The sequence below is a fragment of the Tupaia chinensis genome, unplaced genomic scaffold (genome assembly GCF_000334495.1).
Source record: "Tupaia chinensis unplaced genomic scaffold, TupChi_1.0 Scaffold000126_2, whole genome shotgun sequence".
In the NCBI taxonomy this organism is placed as follows: Eukaryota; Metazoa; Chordata; class Mammalia; order Scandentia; family Tupaiidae; genus Tupaia; species Tupaia belangeri.
This window is the reverse complement of record NW_006159594.1, coordinates 5,189,541-5,205,705: the sequence shown is the minus strand read 5'-3', so window position 1 is coordinate 5,205,705 and position 16,165 is coordinate 5,189,541. Positions and strand designations below refer to the sequence as shown.

The following is a 16,165-nucleotide window of genomic DNA, read 5'->3' as shown; positions in this document are numbered from 1 at the left end:
AAATAAATAAATAAATAAATAAATAAATAAAATAAAAAGAAGGAATTTGGGTCTTCCTAACCCAAGTCCTTTCTATATTCCAAATGGTTACATTTTCTTTCTCTACACAGGAAAGAAAAATGGCATTTACTAAAGATTTATTTTCTTTGACAATCAACACATCTCTATTAATACTCATACACATGGAAATATGAAATTCTGCTTTCATGACACCTTAGTTACCTGTGTAGTAGGGTCATTTATCCACTGACTTGCTTCCTACAAGTGTTCTTATTGCTTGGTCATGAACACCAGGCTTTTTCTTCTTAATCATATTAACACAACATGTATAAAAACTGTCTGTTTGTAAAAGTTTTTACTATCACTACATACATTTTAGTCATAACCAAACTAATATAATAGAAATGTATTCCAAACTAAATGTTTCCTCCAAGCGGAAGTATACATTTTAGGATTTTCAGCACCTGCTAATCTGAACACAAAATTTGGATCTGAAACTTTTTTTTTTTAATTTTTATTTGAGCGGTTTTGTGCAGCTGTTCAAACTAGTTTGCTAATATGAAAATCAAATATCATTTATTCAGAAGGGGAATTAACTTTTATAATAGTACACATTTCAGAAATTCCCCATGTAGATAAATATTGTTTTTTTCCATATTTAGATTCTCTTTACAAAGATTTGTTCTGTGTCACTAAATTCTTCTTGTCTCAAGTTTGAGAGCTGTCCCTGGATATGCAGATAAGCTATAGAACTAGAGTTGTTCATTGGAAACCAATACTGGTATTAATGCTGTTAGTACCTTACAAAGAACTCAAAGTTACTATAGTAATAGACAGTTACATACCAAAGGACAAAATCCAAATTGGAATGTTAATGTGTTTATTAACACTATCAAAAACATAAATCCAGGGACCAGCCGGTAGCACAGCGGTATAATACAACATTCTGTGAGGCTGAGCCACATGAGAAGGTTCTGAGTTCATGTCAGAGTCCTCTTTGAGTGTGCTAGAACTAATCAAGCCCACGATCAGGAACTGGCTGAAGCCAGGGGCAGATCCTGGTCTTAAAAGCCTGTTTAGGGTGCTTTCTCTCTCTGCTTTTCTGACTCATGAAAGAAATAAATTTGTAAAAAATGTTATTGGTCTAAATAATATACATTCTCACTTGCACATATATAAAAATATGCCTGTCTCAGTATAACCAAAGCTAAACTTGACAACATTTCCAGTACATAGTTCAATTTTAAACATTTTCAGTTCTTCAGATGGTGGTTAGGAAAATGTTAACAAATGTAGTTAAAAAGAAAAAAGCAAAACAAAACAAGTTTATGTCTGCTATCAGTGAGAAAGAGAGAGAGGTTGACAGAGCTCCCTACAGGGAAGCTATGACACTGTAATCCAGCTCCAGCATTCAGCAGGCCTCAGATCCCAGCCAAGTGTATGTCTGATGTATTCAGGAAGGTCTCTAGCCTTAAACCGAGAACCTTCCTATGAGCAATTGTCTCACAGAGGTGTCCTGTTTTTATGACTGCACTGCTGCCTGGCCCCACATACGAAGTTTTTTAAGTTTCTATTTAGTATTATTAATGCAGATTGAAAGATTTTACTCTCTTTCTATTTCATGCTTACTTCATTCCCTAGTATTTCTTTTTTTTAAAAAAGTTTTATCTTAATGTGTATTGCATTTTATAAAAACTAACAAAATCATATGATTAAAATCATTCCAAAGGTGTTAGAAAAAAATTATTTTTGGTTAAGGTTATTCTATTAGGACATATCATCATTCTAAAAAGCACATATTTTAACATGTTAGTATTCCTAAATTAGTATGTGATACACACTCACTGACATTTCACAACCTGACATAATATTTTATAAATAATAATGGTACATCTAACTACTCGTGTTATCTTAGATTAGTAGGATAAAGCAAATTATTTATCATATAAAACTAAACCAATATGCATTTTAGTTTATCTTTCATTATGTTATGCATTAAATTGGAAAAGTAATCATAAATGGGTATTACTAAATTAAAACCTAGCATTATGTATGGAGAAATTATGAAGTGAAAGATTCACTTAAAAGGAGAATGTAATAACATATAAATGTGAAAGATCTGAAGAGAAACTTCTATGTCGGTCCTTAAAGCTGAAAGAATGTTGCCATGGATCAGAGACAAATAAAACTAGTTGGTGTTTTTCTTTTGCTACCAAAACAATTTTATAGATTAACACTGTCTCACAAGTCTACAAATCATATTGTAAACTACTGTGTATCTAAGAGAATATTTGATGCTTATTAGAGAGGAAATGTCATTTTTAGAACATTAATATGTGATTAAAAAGTTAAGTATCAACCTATGTCATAAGATTCTAAAATCATGGAAAGCCGAAACTGACTTATTTATACCTAATTATCTTGCTACTCATAAGCTGTTAATAACTGAGATAGCTCGGGGCCAGAAGGTGACATGGTGGTTAAGGTGCTGGACTCCCACATGGCCAACTGTGGTTCAAGTCCTGGACCTGGCAGCTTGCTTTCTCATGTTCTCTCTCTCTCTCTCTCTCTCATTCTCTCTCTTGTGAGTGCATATGCCCTGTAGAAAATTAATAATAATAACAAATAAAACAAAATAAGTGATTTTTAAAAATAACTGAAGATATCTCATTCCTGAACTACTATTAGCCATTAACACTCTAGGATAAAACAGCTTCGAAGATTGGTTAGCCATTAACAAATAACTCCCTAAGAAAAAACACACTTTGATTATGGGAACAAGGAAATATAACCCAGGTTGCAAATATGTGTACCAGAGTCCAACTTTAGTCCATTGATCAGGCTAAGAAATATCAAGGGTGGGACCAGCAGTTAGCGTAATGGCTATGTCACTAGACTCCCATGTAGTTGACAGCAGTTCAAGTCCTGGACCTGGTAACTTAAACATGCCAGGTGCGTGTGCATACATGCCGAAAATCCTGAGAGGAGAATGAAGGAGAAGGGATTCCAACATAGCCATCACCCCTGGGGGGTGATTTCTCACTTTCTATCTCTCTGTCTCTCTCTGTCTTTCTGGTGAGCGCACGTGCCCTATAGCAAAAACCTCTCCAAAAAAAAAAAGAAATATCAAGTGATACCAATGAGACCAGTGACTAGAGGTCCAATTAACACTAATAGATATGGATTCTGGGCTAATGGTTAGAAATGGCTCAGTGAGGATCTGGCACTGGAAACGAAAGAAAAATTACAGAATTGATTTAAGTGACTACCTGCTCCCATAGTTGTATTAAAATCTTGCTTACGAAAAAATCACCAAATCCTCTTCTAGCTCCAACACATCACGGTAATAATGACCTGGATTCTATGTCCACTAAGCCCATTTCTTACAAAAATATAGAAGAGAAAAGAATCATGTAATGTTTAAAACAGTAGTAGTTATAAAATAAAGTGGATATAAAGAAACCTTCCTCCTGCCTTTACGGGTAAGAGAAGAAATACCAGCCAATTTGGAGCTTGTGAAGAAATTGTTAAAAAACAATTACTCATTTTGAACAAGGACTCTATAAACACATTTGAGCTGCTGTTTGCATGTGTAGCTCCGCCAGATTTCTGTGGTCCTTAGTCTCAGTCTGGCACCTCTGATGTTCACACAGACGGTTTCAAAAGGGAATTTGCAAAACAAAGAAAGATCAAACTACATTTAAATACGTGGGTGAGTCTGAAGGATCTGTCAGTAGAAAGATCTCGAGGATAGAAATTATGATTTTTAAAAGACAGTTACTGTTCACCAATAGAACCCAAACAAAACATCATCTTGCTCCAGAATTTGAAGCTAAGACATTTCAGAAGTTAAGTTTGGATAAGGGGCTTTGTAATTAATTTGCAACTCCTAGCTTCCTAGCTCTTCTATCTTCTACTTTATATATTCTATCTTCTATTTTATATATACTATATATATATATGTGTGTGTGTGTGGGGGGGGTAATTTTTAATACATTTAATCACTGTATATCATGCAAAATGAATTTTCCCAGCCTGAATACACTGCATATTAGTCCAGTTAAAGATATTATCATACATATTATCATCAACATATAATTTTCCATTTTTGTGTCCCTTAAATGTTTTGCTTCTTTGTTTTCCACCTTGATTCTCTTCCTTTCCCTAGAGCTCTTTTTGGTAACTGTTTCTGATCCATTTTTTGAGGGAAAATAATACCGTACAATGAAAAGTTAACTTCATTAAGTAGTCAAGTAGTAGAAATGGGTAGGACCTTAGAATAAAATAAATAAATCTAATAAAACCATCTTAAGTTACAGACATGGAGCCTAAGAGCTAAAGAAGAAAAGTGACTTGCCCCAAATTACACAACTTTTCATCTGAAAGAAGACTCCACATCTCCTTACTCACTATCAAGTGCTCTTTTACTCAATATCACGCTTCCCTCTTAAAGCACAACAAAAAGCAACTGAATGTGAGTGAATGATTTACCATACGTCATCCTTGAGTTTTGGCAGCATCTCGCTATTATTTAAAGCCATAGTTATTTGAGTTACTAAAGATTGACAGTACTATTTCGGTGAAGTTTATTGTTCATATGAAACCATTCCAAAGTATAGTGAGAGGTAGAACAAATTTGATTTTGAAGTTGACTTTTTGTGCTTAGAGCATGTGATGAGGGAAAATGTTCTGACAGTTCAAGCTTACTCAAGCTTAATGACAGATCTAAATTGGAGCTTGGAGATAAAAGAAATTCTTTAGTGATGCCTCAGTTGTCATTGATTGCTATGAGCAATTTTAAAGCTATTCACGAAGAGAATTGCCAGCTTGGTTCTGAAAGGGGAGAAAGTGGTACATAAGATTAGAGGCTGGTACAAATGCTATCTCGGTTTAAAAAGAGAGAGGACAGTTTTGTATCGCATACATAGGTGACAATCGTGAGTACATATATTTTTTAAATCACTCAATGAATGTTCAGGGTAGCACAAGCACCAGCTGTGCTAAAGAAGATGAAAATGAAAGGCAGCTTTCCTTATAAGGAGCACCAGCAGCAAGATGGCTAGGGAATAAAAAAGAAAGAACGCAGTTGCTAACGCTGAGCTAATAAAAAAATAATAAAATACTATCTTCATAAATTATAGGATATCATCCTCCTACTTGCTGAAAATCTTCGAATTAAAAAGATATAGAGTCCATTTTGAGAAATTCAATTTCATCAAATGGAAAGTGAAAGCAGCTTCAATTCCACATATATACTGAAGCCTTCATGCCCCATTTGCACTACTCGTATTGAATCCCATAAGTTTCTACCTATTGAGTCCAAATAAATGACTGTTATCAAAATGTTCTATTTTTAACTGATCTTCCAAGTTGCTTTCTCTCTAGTATTCTGTCCTTATAAAATTTTCTCATTCCTTAAAGACTATTAATAAATTGGTGTGCTTTTCCATAAATAAGGTAATAATATCCCTCATTTAAATATAAAAGCCAAATGTAGAAAAATTCAGCAGTTCCCAAGATACTTTTCTACAAAAGGGATTTTATCCATAGGTAGGACAGATGGCTCCAGAAAAATAAAAATATAGCCCAATAGGTATTTTCCTAGGAAGTACCCATCTCTGATCTGTTTGTCATTCTCTAAATATATAACTGCATATTCACCCTCAGTGTATTCTCTCTCTCTCTCTCTCTCTCTCTCTCTCTCTCTCTCTCTCTCAAGAAGTTGTTCATCTAGGGAACAGCAAATGGTGTAATGGTTGTGTGGTCAGACTCCCACACAGACCAGTGTCTTAAAACTCATGCCTGGCATGTGTGCGTGTGTGCCCGAAATCTTGAGAGGAGAATGGAGGAGAAGGGATTGCATCATGGCCATCTTCCCGGGTGGGTGACTTCTTACTTTCTGCTTCTCTGTCTCTCCCATGAGCGCCCATGCCCTATTGCAAAAATATCTCTAAAAAAATATCTCCAACTACTGTGGGTGAGGGCCTCAAACTGAATAAATAATGAAAAACTAAACTTTATTTCTCAACATAAGCTCCATCAAGTTCAGCACACTTCCGTAAGTGATGACAGTAGCCATTTAATTTATCCCTAAAGAACTGAAGATCCTGGAAATTTAACTGTGTTAATTCAATCTTTTTTACATTATTAACTGGTGAAAAATAGGTGCCCTTTAAAGATTTTTTTTTTAGAAACATTAAGAAGTTGGGAGAACCAAATCAAGATTGTAAGATGATGCCTCATAATTCCCAATCAAAACTCTTACCAACTGGCTTTTGTTTGAGGTGAGAAATAAGCAGGGGCATTGTTGTGGGAGATCTTGGTGAAACCTTCCCTGGAGTATTTTTTCTTTTTCTTTCTTCATCTTTCTTTCTTTCTTTCTTTCTTTCTTTCTTTCTTTCTTTCTTTCTTTCTTTCTTTCTTTCTCTCTTTCTTTCTTTCTTTCTTTCTTTTTCTTTCTTTTTTCTTTTTTTCTCTCAGTTTCTCTCTTTCTCCTTTCTTTCCTTCTTTCTTTCTTTCTCTCTTTTTTTTTTTTTCCAGAGGAAGTGTGCAGTCACATGCATGCATGCAAGAGAGAGAGAAAGCCTGACAGGACCTTCCATAAGGCTGCCATATGGGACACAACTGCCTGAACCACCACACGATTGACTAGTCTTCCTGGGGGGTTTTCTGATAAAGCTTAAGCTAACTTGGAAAAATATATATTCTCATAATATATATTATTGTTCTTTGACCCTCTAGAAAGTCCCAAAGCAAAATTTCTTGAGCATCCCAGAAAGCAGTGGCTATGACTTTTGCTCTTGACTGGCCTGCTTTTGCATTCCCTGGATGGCCACCTCTTGGTAATCATTGCTTTGTGATTTCTCTTCAGAATTGTACTAGTAAAGCCACTTCATTTATTGTTAGAATCTTTCAAAGAAATAATTTAGGAACTTAACCTATTTGTTTAAATTTCCATTAAACGATCTGTCCTTATCTGGAGATGATCTGGACACAAGATTACTGATATACATTGAGCAGAAAATTTGCTCAACTTTAGAATTGTGTAAGCCAAACCACCTGGTGGAGATGTCTATGGTGTTGTCTATTGTTTCTGCCGTAATTGCTGGTCTTCCTTATTTAGGGCACTAATGACATTAATTTTTCTATGCAAATGTGCAGATTCATGTGAATGGTCTGCTGCTGAGGGTATCATCTTCAGCATCATCTCATCTCTCCTCGAAATGAGTGTTCCATTTGAAAACTGCTGATTATTTTTTTTAAAACATCTATTTACAGAGTGACAGGGACAGAGACAGAGACAGAGACAGAGAAAAGGGCACCCCCAACATAGTCTTTATGTTGTGATCTACCCCCTGCTTTGGCCACCCCAGATCATGACCACGCGTGCACCTGGCGTAGTTAGGAAGGTCTCCAGGTACAAACGTAGAACGTCGCATGTGCTCAGCTTCACAGACTATTGTGTTACCACTGTGCCACCATCTGGTCCCCTAAACTGCTGATTTCTTTTTGGTATTTTTCCCCATCAGCTTTTCATGAAACATTAATAATTTCACATTTTTTCATCCAAGCTTCATCATAAATTTGATGTCTGTTCTTACTTTCATTTTAGCAGAATTCATGTTATTGTAGTAGGAGCTCTTTTCAAATTGATGTCTGATGCTTCTTGGTACCCCAAACTAGATCTTATTCAGAAATTGCAGGTTAGTAAGAGTTTATTTTGTTGCAAAACAATTTTTGAAATCCATGCATAGTTTTTTTCAGACTAAGCATTTTCTGTGAACAGTTTGAAGACATTTTTTCACAACCTACATCTCCAACATTGCAAGATCACATACAATTTGTTTTTTGCCCATTTCCTTCATTATTGTTTAGAAACTTCTCCATAGAATATTAATCCCTGTATATGTCCCAGTTTTAAATAAATTGACTAGGCTATAACAAATACTACAAAATATTTGTTAAATAAATTTTTAAAATGGACATTATCAATAGAATTGTATTTTTATTTGCTTTTTTTTTTTTGGAGTGTTTTTGCTATAGGGCGCGTGTGCTCACCAGACAGAGAGACAGAGAGACAGAAAGTGAAAAATCACCCCCCAGGGGGATGGCCACGCCACAATCCCTTCTCCTCCATCCTCCTCTCAGGATCTTGGGCACGCACACACACGCGCCCGGCGTGAGTTTTAAGCCACCGGGTCTGGGACGCGAACCGTGGTCGACTACGTGGGAGTCCAACGACATAGCCATTACGCCAACTGCTGGTCCCTTATTTGCTTCTTTTGAAAATTGCAACTGAATACAGAATCCAGCTACAGACAATTCCACCAGTGAATTTTATGTTTACGTACGTCAAAAAATTTACATTTACCCTCATAGGTCCTATAGAAACTGTTTCATTACATGTATCTTCTGCTTAAGACTTTATTATTAAAGAAAGTTGAATAGCATGTGTATGAATGTGTTTATATTACTATATAAATAAACATTTCTTTCTTTATTCTGCAGCAATATAAAACAATTCACCAAAAATTTTATTTTCTGTTAGTATAGATTGGGAGTGATAGAGAAAGAAAAATAGTGTTATAGAAATTTTGGGATCCATTTGCTTTCAGTATTTTATGTAGGCTAGGGAGAAGAGAGAATGGATCACACAGACACCTGTGTGTACACACACACACACACACACACACACACACACACAGTCATACCTTCAGCACAACATACTGCTCCCTGAAGCATTTCTTTCCATGATTCCTTCATGCAAAACACAAATTCCTCTAAGTATTCATTGTTGTTATTTTAATGAACCTGGGCATCAAAATCTAGAAGGTTTTGTTAAAGTGAGCTGGCAAAACTCAATGTGAGAATCCTAACAAATAAAAACAAATATTTTACACTGTAAATTATGCCACATCAGAGGAATCTCACAGTGCACAGGTGTTAGATTTACTATCAATGTACCCAATCCCAAGAATCTAGATATTTCATATGTTTTTTTGATTTTACTAGAAATACTCCTAGTGACCAAATGCTATTGTTTTCTATTCTGGATTGAGGTCTAGATAAAGAGGCTTGCGTTCTTTTCTTTTCTTTTCTTTTTTCTTTTCTTTCTTTCTTTTTTTAGAAGTTTTTGCTATAGGGCATGTGTGCTCGCCAGAAAGACAGAGACAGAGAGATAGAAAGCGAGAAATCACCCCCCCCCAGGGGGGTACGGCCATGCTGCAATCCCTTCTCCTCCATTCTCCTCTCAGGATTTTGGGCATGCACGCACACGTGCCCGGCATGAGTTTAAGCCACTAGGTCCAGGACTCGAACCATGGTCAGTTACATGGGAGTTCAGTGACAAAGCCATTACGCTAACTGCTAGTCCCAACAATGAAAAATTGATTTTATATGACAACTGGCAACATTCCTGCTAATTTCCTCAATTTTCTGTAATAAGAGAGAAAAAAATTCATTTAACCAACTTCCCCTGTGGTGAGTGTTCTCTGTGAAGGTATATATAATATACTTGTAGGTATGATATATGTAAATAAATTTATACACATACATATAAACACATATATAGTAATAGTTTTGACCTCAAGTGCATATAATCAGTCTAAGATAGTTATACTACCTTAATATGCCACATATTTATTCAAAGAGACATATCTGATATTTAACTATAGGATATTTTACAGGGAAAAAAATGGTTTTTGTAATATTTGTTAACATTGCAAAATTACTGTGGACCAAAACATTTTTTAGGTACTATTAGAACATTGTTTCAACATTTGTGTAAGAACAAATGTTCCTCTTTTCTACTAACCCTCTGCAATTATTTCAAGAATGACATTGATGCTGTCATAAAGTGTTGTTAAAATCAGTAATAGGACTAGACTTAGGATTTTATAATAAACTTAGACTGCTTTTAAAATTTTTTTGTTTTGCTTTGTTTTGTTTTCATAAGAGGTGAAATTACTAGTATTCAAGCTATGTCAGGAAAGCAGGTTACCCTATTTGGAGAAAAAAACAATGAGTCTTCTGAACCTCAGTTAACTTCATAAATTAAATGAGGAAAACTGAATATTATTTAGTAACCCGAAAGACACACTGAAACCTCTTCTCTTGTTTCCAGGAACAAACTTAAAACACCAGCCCTATATGTAACTAATTATAAAAAAACTTTTATTTTCTTGTAAATTTATGGCCACTATTTCATCCCAGTGTGTGCCCTTGCCTAGCTTATCATATAACAGCACTCAATTATGTGTTGATTTAATGATTTAATGATTGATTTAGGCTGTGTTCCTTTCATTAGTCTAAATATTCTGAAACTAGTTGTATTTTCATTCACTCTAAAATTGATTAATAACCAAGAAACTCCAAAAGTCTGGATTATAACATTTTAATGCATCAGAATAGTTTTTAATGAATGTGTCTTTAATCTTGAAAAATAACATCCATGATTATTTTCTGAAAATCTTTGTTTCTCCAGCAGTGCTAAAAATGAGGTTTTATTTGTTTTTATCGTAAAACTGCATTGATATATACATGGCACTTTTTTTCTGCCCTTGTTAATTAAAAAAATTGAAAGCATTTCACCTTGCACATATTAAAGCAGTTGATTTGATCTTGCAATAGATATCTGCCTTGTTTATTTAGTCTGTTTAATCACCAAGGTAAATTATTATGTAGTCTCACAGTTTCTTCTAAAGCATATTAATGCATATATTCTTATGTTAAAAAAAAGCACACTGTATCATTTCTAAAGATTCTTAAATTTTAGCCTAGCTCAAAAGTCATCTGATGATTAAACTTTCAATGACTGTCCCTATGGCACTCAATTTTTTTAGGCAGTAATACACTTTTTTAAAAATCTTAAACAAAAGAAATGGTTAAGGTTTAAAATGAGAGAAAATTCATATCAAACCTTAAAGAGTTTGATTAATAGCTGTAACCAAAAAATAATTTAATATTGTTGAATTTTTCATTTCAATAATATTTCATCTTTAGTTCGCAATAACAGGTAATATTCAAGACTCAAGTATATATGAAGGTATGGTGGAAGAGACTGTTCTGGGTGAAAGAAAGTATTAAATAACAACTATCAAAATACTGCTGAGAATTACTTTTTTTGTTCATTATGGCTGTGAAGTTTTCACTAACCTGTGTTCTGGGGAGACTTCATCAAAGAGAATGTTAAAAGATGTTCTCTCCCAAGACATCCAGAAAACGATCCCATAGTCTGTGATCTTGTGCTGGGTCACTAGTGACCCAACAAATATGTATCCCTAGAGAGACGAAGTTCCTTGTCAACTACTCCAACTCTATTATTTTGCATAGTTTTACTTTTTAAAGAAAGAGACTGACTTTGATTTCCATTACACTACAAGAACTGCTTAAAGATGATGAACTTGGGATTTATCTATCCAAAGTGTTGCCATCATCTATTTTTTATCTCTACTGGGTTCAATTATATCCTTTTATACATTAGTTTTAGTTATAGTATCTCTCTTCTCCCACCTCTTGATCAGTCTTGCCAAACTTTTAGACACTTTATTAGTCTTTCCAACAGACTCATTCTGATTTTATATTTCTATTTTACTTAGACTTATTTGGGCTGAATGTCCAGAAAATTTATTTCAGTCTCTGTGGCATAGTGACATTATACCAGGCAACTTTCAAGTCTGTACTCTTCCGTTCTTACAATATTTTAGTTGCACATTGTGGCCATTGATACATAGTGAACAAGTTAATAATTTTCAAACATTTAGCAATTTTCATTATGATTTTTATTTTCTATTTATTTTTGAGAAATTTTCCATACTTATTTTTTTCATTTTTAAGCTTTATTTTATCTTTTATAAAGTAAAAGTTACAAAAAAAATTTTTTACAGATAACTTTACATCTTTTACCTGTTAAATGTTTCTCCTCTTTGCTCCTCTCATCCAAACTATGGTTTTAATTTGCAAATATTTTACTTGGTGGGGTTTCATGTGTTTGTTTTTTCTATTCTGTTGTTACTTAATTCTAACTTTTGCAATGTAATTACACAACATAATTTTAAATATTGATTTTTAAAAATTTGTTAAAATCTATTATCAGGCAAAATATAGTATCAAATTTTATATAAATAAGCAGTTGTTTTTTTTAATATTTGACTATAGATACACACAAACACAGAAAGAAATATATATTATGTACATATAAGAGAACTTAAAAAAGATTGTGAAAAATTGGAATTAACATAATTTATTTTTGTGCAAGAATATTTTGAAATGCATGCATAGTTTTTCTTTCTTGTCTGCTTTTTTTTTTTTTTTTTTGAGAGGTTTTTCACTATAGGGCGCGTGCACTCGCCAGACAGACAGAGAGAGACAGAAAGACAGAAAGTGAGAAATCACCTCACAGAAGGGATGGCCACGCCGCAATCCCTTCTCCTCCATTCTCCTCCCAGGATCTTGGGCATGCACGCACTTGCGCCCGGCGTGGGTTTTAAGCCACCGGGTCCGGGACGCGAACCGCGGTCAACTATGTGGGAGTCCAGCGACATAGCCATTATGCTAACTGCTGGTTCCCTTGTCTGCTTTTTTTATTGTCATTGGGCACATATGCTCACCAGAGAGAAAGAGAAAATTTCTCTTTAGGACATGATCACAATGCAATCCTATTTCCTCCATCCCATCAAGATTTTGGGCATGTACATACACATGCAACTAGCATGTTTTTCAAGGCATTAGGGCTAGGATTCTCACCAGTTGACCATGTGGGATCTACAATAGTTTTCTATGCACAACTCTTAACCACTGCACTACAGGTCCAGCTTTATGGTTTTCTCATAATACACATTTCCATAAACTATTTGAAAACTCCTTATACTTAAGTATATGTTTTAATTTTCTGCTTTAAATCTGTACATTTAATATTTTTATGTATTTGATCCATCTAAGTTTTAGAATAGTGCTATTCAAAATCACGAATTGTTACTCATGACTTTTTCAGCTAGTATTAATTTATATGTATCACAGCTTTATACTCATTGTTTCTTGATTGTACTAGCTTCATGTTTCTTCTTGCTGATGTACATCCTTTTATAATTACTTATGCAAGACACTTAGTTCACGCTAGTCTGAAATTGTCTTTTATCGTTGCATCATTTTTACTAATTATTAAGAAATCCGTATTTATCTTTCCATCACTGTTGGCTTGAATTCTATATTTGTGATTTATTTTTACTTACTCATTTATTACAAATACAACTCTTTCAGTGTTCTGAATCCTATATTTGCTACTTATTTACGCAAAACTATTTTCTACAAAGGACACCTGCTACTCCAAAATTACCAGTAAACAAAGGTCCTTTGTCAAAAATGATATATATGGTAATATCCTTGACTTGATTATTGAACATTGTATACATGCTTTGAAAAAAACACATTTTATGCTATAGAGATGTACAACAATTAGAAGTACATAAGAAGTTATAAGACTAAATTAAAATTTTTAACGAACAAAAAAAAAATGCCAGCCACCTTTCACTATAGACTGATCATCTTACATCTGAGCAAGACTTCTCATGCAGTCTCTTTCTTATTTACAAGCAGTATTTGGTTAACTATAGGATTACACTTTTTTCTTTCTGTTCAAATCAGGTTAGGTAGTATGACAGATAGGGAATCCGCACCTTGCATTCTAACAGGCATTTTAATGCTTTAGGGAGTAGTAGTTCCTTTTCCTAGCGTTCTGGCCCCATTTCTGCATCAATATGCAACAGATATTACTCTGTGGTTACAATTCAGGAGAACAAGAAATGTAACTTGAGTTTCTCATAGTTTAATATCTTGTCTATACATATTTTTCACCTAGAGTTACTCAATTTAAGTAAAATAACCCAGTCCAAGATTTTCTATAACTTTAGAGTGTTGTTATTTTATTTATTTATTGGAGAGTTTTTGCTATAGGGCACGTGCACTCACCAGAAAGACAGAGAGAGACAGAGAGACAGAAAGCAAGAAGTCACCCCCCAGGAGGGATGGGCATGCCGCAATCCCTTCTCTTCCATTCTCCTCTCGGGATCTTGGGCACGCACGCACATGCGCCCAGCCTGAGCTTAAGCCACTGGGTCTGGGACTCAAACCACAGTCTGCTACATGGGAGTTTAGCAACATAGCCATTAAGCTAACTGCTGTTCCCTAGTGTCATTATTAAACAATGTTTTCAGTCAGTGTTCTACCCTGTTTGTAGTATAGTAAGTCTCAGAGGACAGAAGAGGATCTGTTCCTGGGTAATTGCCATCTACTTAATAAAATGTGCATCGTCTCATGGATAAGTAGTAGATAAAGTGATTCAGACAAGCAGGTGGTGTGGTGGTTGAGGTACCAGGCTGCCACATAGCCTACTATGGTTCGAGTCCAGGATCTGGCAGCTTGCTTTCTCACTATTTCTTTCTCTCTCTGTTTCTCTATGATGACTATATGTGCCCTGCAGTACATTTAAAACTAATAATAATGACAAATAAAATTAAATACATAATTCTTTAAAAAAATAGTTCAGGCAAGTAAGTAAATCTCTCTGCATTTCAGTTTTTTCTTCTGTAAAATGGAAATAAAGTGCATGCCACATTATAATGGTGTAAAGTGTCCTTATCATTCCACATAGAAAAGGCTTAGAATACTTGGCATCTGTCAAGTAAATGATAAACACTAGCTACAGATAGCTGTAATCCCTTCCTGGACTTAGCTTTTAATCCTGATAACTTGCCGACAGATGCCCATTCCTGGTCCCGCACTGTCCTCATTCGTTTTCTTGTCTAAACAAATTAAGTATTTTTCATTTTCTTGAACATAAGGCTTCTTGTGTTGTGCTTTGTCTTAGCAATGCCTGCATCTTTTTGGACATCCGGAAAATACTGGAAATGTCGGCTGCCTCAGGCAGCTGCCCTCATTGCATCAAGAACCCATCTCGACATCAAAGAAAAAGGCTGAGGCCAGATTCACTGTAGGAACGTACCTGTGTGAAGGAGAGGATCAAGTCCAAGGCCTCTCGCTCTGATATAATCATATGTGTGCGTATACACGCATACACACACACATCCCAACACCTACGTGCTCCTTACTAGATCCGTTCCCTGTCTGCTTTCCCAATATCAATGAAAACGTTATTTAATCTGGAAGAGAGACAGGGAAGGAACTTGCTCTGATGGCTCTTCTCTTTCTTTCCTTCTTTCTTTTTTTTTTCCAAATATATTGTGTCTAATATTCTTCAGGAATTAAGGTTTTAAAAGTAAAGGTATCATTTTCTTGAGCCTCAAAAGAGTCTTTAGATGCTCAAAATCTGTAATGATGCTCTTTGAGAAAGTAGGTAACTCTTAACCCCAAGGGAGAAGGGAGAGCATAGTTCTGGGTAACAGAAAATCTTGGAGGAAACACAATAGCTAAAATATTAAAATAATATTCTGCTAGATATAATTTAAGAATAATAATAATGCTTTTTTATTTGTGTTCAAAAAGTTGAAAGGAATTAAGACATATATTAACCTGATTCAAATCTCTCCATCCCAAGATATGTCTAAGCAGTGAATGATTTTCAGAACATAGATAACCTCAGGAAAAGTTATATACTGTTATAAAAAGATTTTCAAACTCAAAGTTGGTAACATATTATTCAAAATGATTCAATAAAGTTTTCTATTCAAAGAAAAGTTCTGCAAGTGTAGCTTTATAAAAATTAAAATTTGGCCACCAGATGATATGGTGGTTGGGGCACTGGACACCCCCAGGGTCTACCATGGTGCGAGTCCAATACCCAGTGGCTTGAGTATCATGCCAGGCACGTGTGTGTACATTTCTTAACTCCCAAGAGGAGAATCGAGGAGAAGGGATTGTGGCTTGGTCATCCTCCCTGGGGGTGATTTATCACTTTCCCTCTCACTGTCTCTCTCTCTCTCTCTGTCTCTCACAAGTGAGAGCACAGGAGCACACATACTAAAAAAAAAAAAAAACTAAAAAAGAGGTAAAGTAAAAAGACTTTGCACTCTCCTCCTACTTCAAATGTTAAAAATCTTACTCAAAAAAACTAAGCAGAGCCAGCTGTGTAGTTCAGAGTCAATGCGATGCTCTGCAATGCTGACACGCCATGGGATGGTCCTGTATACACTGGTGCATGTGCATGCCTGTC

At 35.0% G+C, this 16,165-nt stretch overlaps 1 pseudogene; it reads left to right on the top strand.

Annotated features, from left to right (window-relative positions):
* The window catches only part of LOC102496917 (leucine--tRNA ligase, cytoplasmic-like), a 192,220-nt pseudogene that overhangs the window by 11,049 nt on the left and 165,006 nt on the right, over positions 1–16,165 (top strand).